Below are 10,755 nucleotides of genomic sequence, written 5' to 3' on the forward strand. Positions count from 1 at the left end.
GAGACAAAAAATTCAGGAATCTATAAAAGGCTTCTCCCAACTAACTATTTCCTCTTTCACGCTGCGACAAATAAAGTACATGAACAATACACCACAAATACAATAACAGGAGAAACAAACATAACATAACGATGAATGCCATGCGAACTTGAAACCGTGGAACCAGTGGGTGAAGCCTTGACCTTTATCCTGTAGAGTAGTCAGATCTAAGAAATGTAGCCAAACCATTAAACTGAAACGAAATAAACAGAGTCGAAAACACTGATTAGCAAATGAAATGTACTGAGAAAACATGAATCCCCATCGTAAATACTGACAGTATAATATCCCAGATAGTGAAAAAAACTGAATTCCCATCATAAAATACTGACGGTACCATATCCCAGATAAACCCCAACTCCCCCAGATAACCAACCTAGCCCAGGAGACCAGGCGAATAAACAACAAGTCAGTCAAACCAACAAACAACAAGGGGAGGGAGAAACTGGGAGGGAAATATTTGCCTCCTGTCATTAATAAAATTAAGATTATAGTTACACTAAAGCTAGTATAATCTACAATTTTATAGCATGACAGGAGGCTTTATATTTGCTGTTTTAACCCTCGGACAGCAAAGCCCAAAGAAACACGATCCGCCGTACCAACCTAAACTCTGCGAAGATAGCTCCTCGTAACCGGCAGGAAAGCGTACAATGTCTTTGAGAAAAACGCCCGCCATCTGAAAGAAAAACAAGATATAAAAACTGAAATAAATCCAGAATCAGTGAATGGGCAAAACCCGACAGAACCCACCATAGGAGCATGACAAAAATGCGTGTACCCCCTGGGGAGATGAATACCGTCCTCTGGAATCGTAAAGGGAATTCTAAGCAGAGCGAGGCCTGCCGACAACAGTCGTACGCGCTACCTAATCTAATTAATATGGCAGTCCCCGGTAATAAAGTGACCAAACAATACCCGAACCCTGCAAAAGCGGTAGCAAAATTAGGAGATCCATAGCAGACCCAACTACGTCAGGGTCGCCATGCAGACCAAAGTCTCACAATCCCAGAGATCAAATGAGCAAGGGTCCAGGAAATCCAGGAACTAGGTTCGACTCTGCCAAAGCGGAGATCATAATTCCAAAGTACCAGCAGACCGAGGCAACTGTAGAAAGGTCCTGAGACCAAACAAACGGAGGAGACTCGTCCGCGTCTCCGTGTCGAACACTCCTGGAGGGAAGCGTCCATCGCTGAGCAAACGGGTCCGTCATCTAGCCGAACTGGTCGGTGCCTGATGGGTCCTCCTCCGTGGACTAAAGTCTTGACGCCGGGTCCTCACAGAGAAAACTATTCCATACGTATGAGAACTCGGGCAGAGGAGAGCGTAGGTGGCACCCCTTTGCGTCCAATCCGCCCTCCAGGACTCCACTCCTTGAGATGTAGAGGAGGTCGATATTTCCCTGGTTGAAAAAAACTAAATCCGGGGACTCTAACAAGGGAAAATGCAGGGAGCGTTTGACCTTTCGGTCTAGGAGGTACCTTGCAGGGGGTCCGGCAAGTCTGTCCAGGTAGACCATACAGCAAGATGTCCTATATCGATGAAGAGTCGCATCCAGGTCCCAACGCGTGGAAAACGAGAAAGATCTCTTCAGATAGTTCTGGTATTCCTGAATGTCCTCAATTCCTCCCAACCTGCCAATCAGGTTGTATTGTCACCCAAATGACTGATGCACAAGATACCTATCTCACCAGGGAGAAAATAGAGGCCACCTTACCAGAACTGGGCCCCGCAGTCCCTAGAAGTTTCTTGAGGGCTGCGTCTAATTCAAAGTAACTAATGAATATGCGTTCAATCGTAGACTCGTGCCGGGACTCCGAGGGGCTAAGATCCCTTTATCCCAAGCACCTCCAGTGGTCCAAATTGCGCTTAGGATAGGGTCGTCTGCCACCCCAGACTCGGGGCCCCATCTGGGATGTCATCCGAAAGTGGAGGCAAGTGTGAAATTCCGGGTCAAGGGTCCAATCCCCTATAAAAGGTACAGGTTGGAGCTGAGATAAGCCTCTGTCAAGTATTTCCATGTTCCGCTAGCACAACTCACTCGTGTAGCGGAGAACAATCGGCTTGCCAGTGCGGACTTAATAGTATAGGCACTGCAGTGGGCCACACTCAGGATCTTCTGAATACTAGACAGGTGCTTAACCAGCAAAACCGCAGTGCCATTCCAAAGAAACCATGTGAGCAATGGATCGAGGGTCGAACAGGGGTTCGTTTAAGGCAATTCACGAGACGACCTCTTCCTCCAAGGTCGTCAGGGCCCCTGTAGTGGACTTTGTTCTACATCTCACGGTTCCACTAGGGGCCGTCATCATAATCCACACCCCCATCGTCCTCTCCCTCCGAGGTGAACCGGTCCGCCCGCCATTCAGCTAGGACGGCCATGGTGGGGGGGGGGGGGTTACGGGGACCTTCACCCCTGCTCCACATAGGCAGTGTCGTCTGGCTGTCAAGGTCGATCATATCAGGGCTAGACACTTCTCCGTAGTCTAATCTTTCCGGGCGTCTGGTTCCGGGCCTTCACCCTACCCGTAGTGCTTATGCGCCCTTGCCTGCTCTCCACTCGGAGAGTCTGACTCCTCCAAGTCATCTGCCTTTTTAAGAAGGTGGTCACTGCCGCGTCCGGTGGTCATCGCCTCCCCCACGCCATATAGGCAGGGCCGTCTGACCGATTGCAGAGGGGTTAGCTGCTCCTCAGAGTCTTATCTTTCCGGGAGCCTGGTTCAGGGCATTCACCCTTCAGTAGTGCTCATGCGCACTTTCCTGCTCTCCTCAAGGAGAGTCTGACTCATTCAAGTCACTGGTTCAGGGCCTTCACCCTTCCAGTAGCGCTTATGTGCCCTTGGCTGCTCTCCTCTAGGAGAGTCTGACTCATTCAAGTCGCTTTACATTTTAAAGGTGGGCCCTCTAGCGTTACGCTCCTGATAAGCTTAAGGGAGGACCCTGGCTGAAGCCTAATTCCACGGAGGCGGTCACTGCCATAGTACTCATTGTCTGCGCGGTTAACCCGGATAAGGGTTGTCCTGGGCAGCGGTCCCAGGCAAAGCGACCTCAAGGAGTATAGAGGACAAGAGTCACCGGCAGGGAGATAGGGGCAGCACTCCATATAGTGACCGAGGCAAGTTGGGCAGCGCAAGCAATGCACAAGCGTGAGTATGTGGCAGTAGGCTTGGCATGCAGACATTCTGGCACAGACAGCACAGGCCAAATCAATGGGGCACAGACAAAGCAGGCCAATCAATGGGGCACAGGCAGAGCAGGCCAATCAGTAAGGCACGGACAAAGCCGGCCAAGTCCTGGGGCACAGACAAGTCAGGACCTTCAGAGATGTACAGGTGAAGAACTGCGCATTCCATTCTTCCGATAAAATGTACCCTTCGCTCTTCAGATAAGATGTACATAACACTTCTTCAGATTAATAGCACATAACACACATCTGTGTAACTGTAATTAACACTCTTCTGTGTAACTGTACGTAGAATTCTTCTGTGTAGCTGTACACAGCGTTCTTCTGTGTAACTGTACATAGCGTTCTTCTGTGTGACTGTACCTAGCATTCCATTGTGTAACTGTAGATAAAGCACTTCAGTTAAATAGTGCCTGACACTCCGTAAATAGTGAACTTGCATATTGAGTACACCTGTAGTCAGGGAACTCACCAACTGAGTTACCTCACAAGAGGTGCCCCATTGGTCAATATGATAAAACAGAGCGCTGCAAGCAATCATCTGAACAAACAAAAAGGGGGGGGATGAGTATAAGTGGTAACACTGCCAGCTGTGCCTGTAACACTTGAGGGGCTGTGCACAGCTCTATATAGCATGCCTGGGATCTATATCATCCACTATGGTCCCCAGTAGCCTAACCTGCAAGCCACATGGGGCACAAAGCCAGGACAGCTTGAGGGTGCAATGCGCCCAAGTCACAGCTGAGTCCCAGTCAAAGCTACAGCACATGTGCCTGCCATCGACAGAACTAATGCGATAAGTCTGGTAACTGGCCGGCCCCGCCCCCACCCGACCACGCGGTCGCGGGGAAGTGGATGCTCGGGGCCGCCGCACTGCATGGGAAGGTAACCCCCACCACCCACGCCGTTGGAGCAGTAATACCGCGAGCGGAAGCGTGGGTCGGGTGGGGGGTGGAAGCAGAGGATCTCGCTTGGCGGACAGAGCCGGCGGGCGGGATCCAACACGTGGGACCGCCGGAGTCTTACTCCGTGGTTCCGGCGGTCGGCAACGGAAAGCGGTTGGAGGACCGCTTTCCGGCGGCCACAAAACGGACGAAAAGTGAAGGGGGCAAAGCCACCCGGAAAAGGTAGAGGTAGGGAGGGAAAAAAGGAAACCCCCCCGAACCCAAGAAAAAAACGATCCCCAGACAGGGGGGCCCAAAACAGGAAAATGCAGAAAAGTCATAAGAGAAAATACATCCCTACAGCAAAAAAGTAGGGACAGAAAAATACAATCTAAATAAATAAATCATAATGGCAGTAGGAAGGTAAACACATTCTAAAAAAAATAAATCCCTGCAGCCATAAGAAGGTAGATGCAGAAAAACAGAGTAAATAAATCAATCAAGCAAGCAATCACTACAGCACTAAGCAGGTAGGAGAAGAAAATACAGATTAGCTAAATAAATCAGACACTAGAGCACTAAGAAGGTAGATGCAGAAAATACAGTATAGCTAAAAAAATCAATCCCTACAGCACTAAGAAGGTAGATGCAGAAAATACAGTATAGCAAAATAAATAAATCCCTAAGAAGGTAGATGCAAAAATAACCTCTAAACAAATAAATCAATACAGTAATAAACATATAAATACAGTAAAATATCCACAACCACCCATATATAACAGGAGGCAGTGGTACTCTGACCTGTATTGTCTGCGGAGCAGCAAAGAAAGAGGAAATAGTTAGTTGGGAGAAGCCTTTTATAGATTTCTGATTTTTTTGTCTCTGGTGTTTTTATCTCTATGTTAATGTGCTGCTGTGGAGTTCTAGTAAAGAGAGACTTAAGCAAATATGAAGCCTCCTGTCATGCTATAAAATTACAGTTGCATGATTAAGGGTGATGGGAGTTGGCACCTAGACCACTTCAATGAGCTAAAGTGGTCTGGGTGCCTACAGTGTTCATTTAACCCCTTAAGGACCGCTGACGGTTCAGGACCGTCAGCGGTAAAACGTGCGTTTGGACCGCTGACGGTCCTGAACCGTCATAACGGTTTTGGGCAACTTACCTGATCGCCGTCGGTCCCACGGCGGCGATCAGCTCTCCTCCCGGTCCAGGGGGACTGCCTGTCTGCCCGGGCAGTCCCCCCTCGGCAGATCAGGACCCCACGGCCATGTGATCACTCGATCACATGACCGCAATAGGGGTCTGTGTATCTGCCTGCAGGGGGACTGTCTGTGCTGACAGGCAGTCTCCCTGCAAGTAAAAAATCATAAAATAAAGTGTAAAAAAAAAGAAATCAGTGTAAAAAAAAATAATAATATGTGTATATATATATGATATATATACATGTATTATATCTATATATACCTATATATAATATATGTATATATATAATATATATAATGTCACACTAAGTGTATTTTTATATTTATATATACGTATATTAATATAAAAATACACTTATATTTAAATTACACACGAATATATACAATATATATAATAACTATATATATGGTATATATATTATTATAAAATACAAATAATATGTTAATAAAAATAAATAACAAAAAATAAAAATAATTTTTAATAATTAAAAAAAATATATATATATATATATTCAATTTTATTCTAACAGTATTTTGATATTGATATATATATATTTATATCAAAATACACTTAGAATGTAATGATATATATATCTATGTATAAATAAATAAATAAAAATATTACAAAATATACATATGTCCACATACATAATTACATAAATAATTTCATAAATATACACGTAGACGTCAAATACATAAATATGTATATATATTAAAATTCTACGTGCATATTTATGTAATATTTTTACCTAATTAAGTAATTTTAATGATTGCAATTTGAGGGACCTGCCTGCCAACCCAGGCCAAAAGTCCAGATAATTTAATTTGCTAGCACTGTGTTTAACCCTGTAACTTTCTATGACACCCTAAATCCTGTACATGGGGGTACTGTTTTACTCGGGAGACTTCGCTGAACACAAATATTAGTGTTTCAAAACAGTAAAACATATCACAGCGATGATATTGTCAGTGAAAGTGAAGTTTTTTGCATTTTTCACACACAAACAGCTCTTTCACTGAGGATATTATTGCTGTGATATATTTTACTGTTCTGATACACTAATATTTGTGTTCAGCGAAGTCTCCTGAGTATAACAGTACCCCACATGTAGAGGTTTTATAGTGTTTGTGAAAGTTACAGGGTCAAATATAAGGCTTGATTTTACTTTTTTTTTTTTATTGAAATTTGTCAGATTGGTTAGGTTGCCTTTGAGAGCGTATGGTAGCCAAGGAATGAGAATTAGCCCCATGATGGCATACCATTTGCAAAAGAAGACAACCCTAGGTATTGCAAATGGGGTATGTTCAGCCTTTTTTAGTAGCCACTTAGTCACAAACACCGGCCAAAGTTAGCGTTTTTTGCATTTTAACACACAAACAAATATAAATGCTAACTTTGGCCAGTGTTTGTGACTAGGTGGCTACTAAAAAAGACTGGACATACCCCATTTTGAATACCCTGGGTTGTCTACTTTAAAAAATATGTACATGTTAGGTGTGTTTCGGGGATTTATGACAGATAACGGTGTAACAATGTCACTATTGATACATTTAAAATATATATATATTGAAACAGCAATTTCCTACTTGTATTTATAGGCCTATAACTTGCAAAAAAAAGCAATAAAGCATGTAAACACTGGGTGTTTTTAAACTCGGGACAAAATTTTGAATCTATTTAGCAGTTTTTTTCATTAGCTTTTGTAGATAAGTAAAAGATTTTTCAAGTAAAAGTCCAAAAACATGTTTTTTTTTTTATTTTTCACCATATTTTATTATTATTTTTTAAATACAATATATGACATAATATAAATACTGGTATGTAAAGAAAGCCCTTCTTGTCGTGAAAAAAACAATATATAACTTGTATGGGAACCGTAAATGAGAGAGCGGAAAATTACAGCTAAACACAAACACCACAAAAGTGTTAAAACTGCTCTGGTCCTTAACGTACAAACATCGCAAAAACAGGCCGGTCCTTAAGGGGTTAAGAGAGCGGAAAATAAATACACATTGTAGACTTGTGGTATATGTAAAACCTACACCTTTCGTGGAGCGCTGTACAATTTAAAACTGTGAGGGGCCTTTAACTTATGCTACATATTGAGTTGGTTGGCTGAGTTTACAATTGTCTGTATAACAGCAGGTGGTGCTCAGTAAAATAATTCCATCAGGATATGCTATTGCTATTTTTACAGTTTTATCACATTTACTCCTTTCAATTCAGGTACGGTATTCAACAATGCTGAATGTAATATAGTCTTTTTCTTAAGGCAGGTATCTCTTTCACGGTGACTCTCCCCATTAGTAGCACCAGAGAGATCCTTAATAGGATGATAATTTGCAGCTTTATTTAAACAGAGTATATTAAAAGGCAGATTTTGTAAAAACCATACTAATCAATTAACTAATTTTGTATTCAGAGTTTAGTGAATTACCCTGACAATATTTCTGCAATTGGTGTATATAAAAGAGAAAAAAGTATTTCATTTTAGTTATATCAGGATAATTGAAGACCAATCTAAAAAAAAAGAAAATAAACTGTTGTACTAATTCATTTCCTGTGCACTCCAAGTTTCAAACTATTATTGCTTCATTGTTTTTATTGGAAGTGGAAAAAGTGGGTAACAAGGAGCATATAAAAATGTCATTAAAAAAAAAAGAGTAATTCTCACTTGGCTCACACTACAGAAACAATACATTTTATATGGACTTTGATTCGCACTTTGATATGGAAAAAAAAAGAGTGTCTCTCATTTCAGTAGCAGAGAGAGGTTGTTACTTGCCAAAAGCTTCTGCCTTGTCAACTAGCCAACACTTTAATTTAGATAATGGTCACATTTCTGCAACAACGTAATTCCCTTTCAAACCATACTATTGAAACTTTAAATTAAAATCCTGATTATAGCAGAGAAATTGCTTTTTAGTACGTGAATCTCAAATTCACGCAATGTTCTAGCCATTTTAAAAGCATAAAAAAAACACAACTTTGTAAGCATACCTTTGATATGACAAAGAGAAGAATGGGATATTTTGTAACACAGTACACCACTCTTATCTGGAGAGAACTCATAGCTGTTGAATATTGGTATTTATATAGGTTTTTTAAGACTTATTAATACTACAATGTATTACTTTATATCTACAGGGACGAGTAAACATGAATTGATTACATCACTCTTCTCCATGTCTTGAGAATATCTGCAATTAATAAAATATTATCAGTATACATACATTTTCCCTACAGATTAACCCATTGATTACAATAACCCCTTAACGCCGTTACGACGTACCATGCCGTCACGCATTAAATGGGCTTTAAAGCCGTTGCGGCGGCATGGTACGTCGTAACGGCTTTAAGCCCCTGTTGGAGAGGTGTATTCACCTCCGCCGCGATCCTCTTCTGGGGGGCTGCATGACAGCCCAGGCAGCCCCCCTCCGGCAAATGAGGCCCCCGGGGGCCATGTGATCGCTCTCAAAGAGCGATCACATGGTCCCCTATAGCTGGCTATGGATCTGCCAGCAGGGGGACTGTTTGAAATATCAGACAGTCCCCCTGCTGGTGGGAAAGTTAAAAAATATATATATTAAACGTGTAAAAATAAATTTAAAATATTAATATTAAAATACACTTAGAATGACCTTACATATATATATAATATGTATATATATTATATATCTAATAGTTGTACATATATATATATTATATATAAATACGTATAATTAAAATAATAAATAAATAAAATAATAAAATAAATAAATAAAATATTGAAACAAAATTTAATATAAATTATATATGCATATGTAATTTCATTCTAACTGTATTTTGTTATTAATATATATATATATCGGTAACAAAATACACTTAGAATGACATTCTATATATATCTATTTATATATAAAATACAAATAACCGCAAATATATATATATATATATATATATAGATAAATACATATAATTACATAAAAGATTACATTAGTATACACGTAGAATTTAAATACCTATAAATGCATATATATTAAAATTCTACGTGTATATTTAAATAATCTTTTAATGTAATTATGTGATTTGATTAATTAAAATTTGATTGACATGCCTGACAACACAGGGAGAAAGTGCAGAGAATTTAATTTGCAAGCACTATATTTGACCCTGTAACTCTCCAAGACACCATAAAACCTGTACATAGGGGGTACTGTTTTACTCGGGAGACTTCGCTGAACTCAAATATTAGTGTTTCAAACTGGTAAAATGTATTACAACGATGATATTTTAAGTAAAATTGACGTTTTTCACATTTTTTTTACAAGCGAACGGTACTTTTATGGTCTATATTATTGTTGTAATATGTTTTACTATTTTAAAACACTAATATTTGTGTTTAGTGAAGTCTCCTGAGAATAACAGTACCCCCCATGTACAGGTTTTATGGTGTTTTGGAAAGTTAGAGAGTCACATATAAGGCTTGCATTTAATTTTTTTTCACATTGAAATTTGCCAGATTGGTTATGTTGCCTTTGAGAGCGTATGGTAACCCAGGAATGAGAATTACCCCCATGATGGCATACCATTTGCAAAAGTAGACAACCCGAGGTATGCAAGTGGGCTATGTCCAGTTTTTCTTAGTAGCCACTTAGTCACAAACACTGGCCAAATATTCGTTTTTTGCTTTTTTCACACAAAAACAAATATGAACGCTAACTTTGGCCAGTGTTTGTGACTAAGTGGCTACTAAAAAAGACTAAACATACCCCACTTTCAATACTTTGGCTTGTCTACATTTTCAAATGCTATGCCATTATGGGGGTAATTCTCATTCCTGGCTACCACACCGTCTCAAAGGTTTACTAATCTGGAAAATTTCAATTTGAAAATGGAATGTTCTATATTTGACCCTGTAACTTTCCAGAACAACATAAAACCTGTTAATGGGGGGTACTGTTGTACTCGTGACACATTGCTGATTCCAAATATGTGCATACATAACAGTATTATGACAATCACAGTTAAAATGTCAGACGGAAATGCAAATTTTTAAAAAAAATCTTATTTTCTCACATTTTTTTTAAATTTTATTCATAATAAATAATGTTCCATATATGAATAGTTAATGATAAATTAAAGCCCTGTTTCTCCTGAACAAAATGATATATAATAAGTGTGGGTGCATATAATTTGAAAGAGGGGAACTACGGGTGAACAGACATATAGCGCAAATTCTAGTTTTTGTTTACGTTTTGTTTTGATCAGAACCTGCACTATTGACTCCGTCCTGAAGGGGTTAATGATGCTCAACAAGTTAATGTTGAAAGGCAAAATACAGCATTCTCATATATCCTCTGTTTTTCTTTTAATGCAGTTGATTAGGTCCACTGTTACAACCTTGTATCTCAGTATACCAGTGTTGTCTTGGTGCTCTACCTGTAGTATGTCACATGCAGACA

The sequence above is a fragment of the Pelobates fuscus genome, chromosome 3, assembly GCF_036172605.1.
Source record: "Pelobates fuscus isolate aPelFus1 chromosome 3, aPelFus1.pri, whole genome shotgun sequence".
In the NCBI taxonomy this organism is placed as follows: Eukaryota; Metazoa; Chordata; class Amphibia; order Anura; family Pelobatidae; genus Pelobates; species Pelobates fuscus.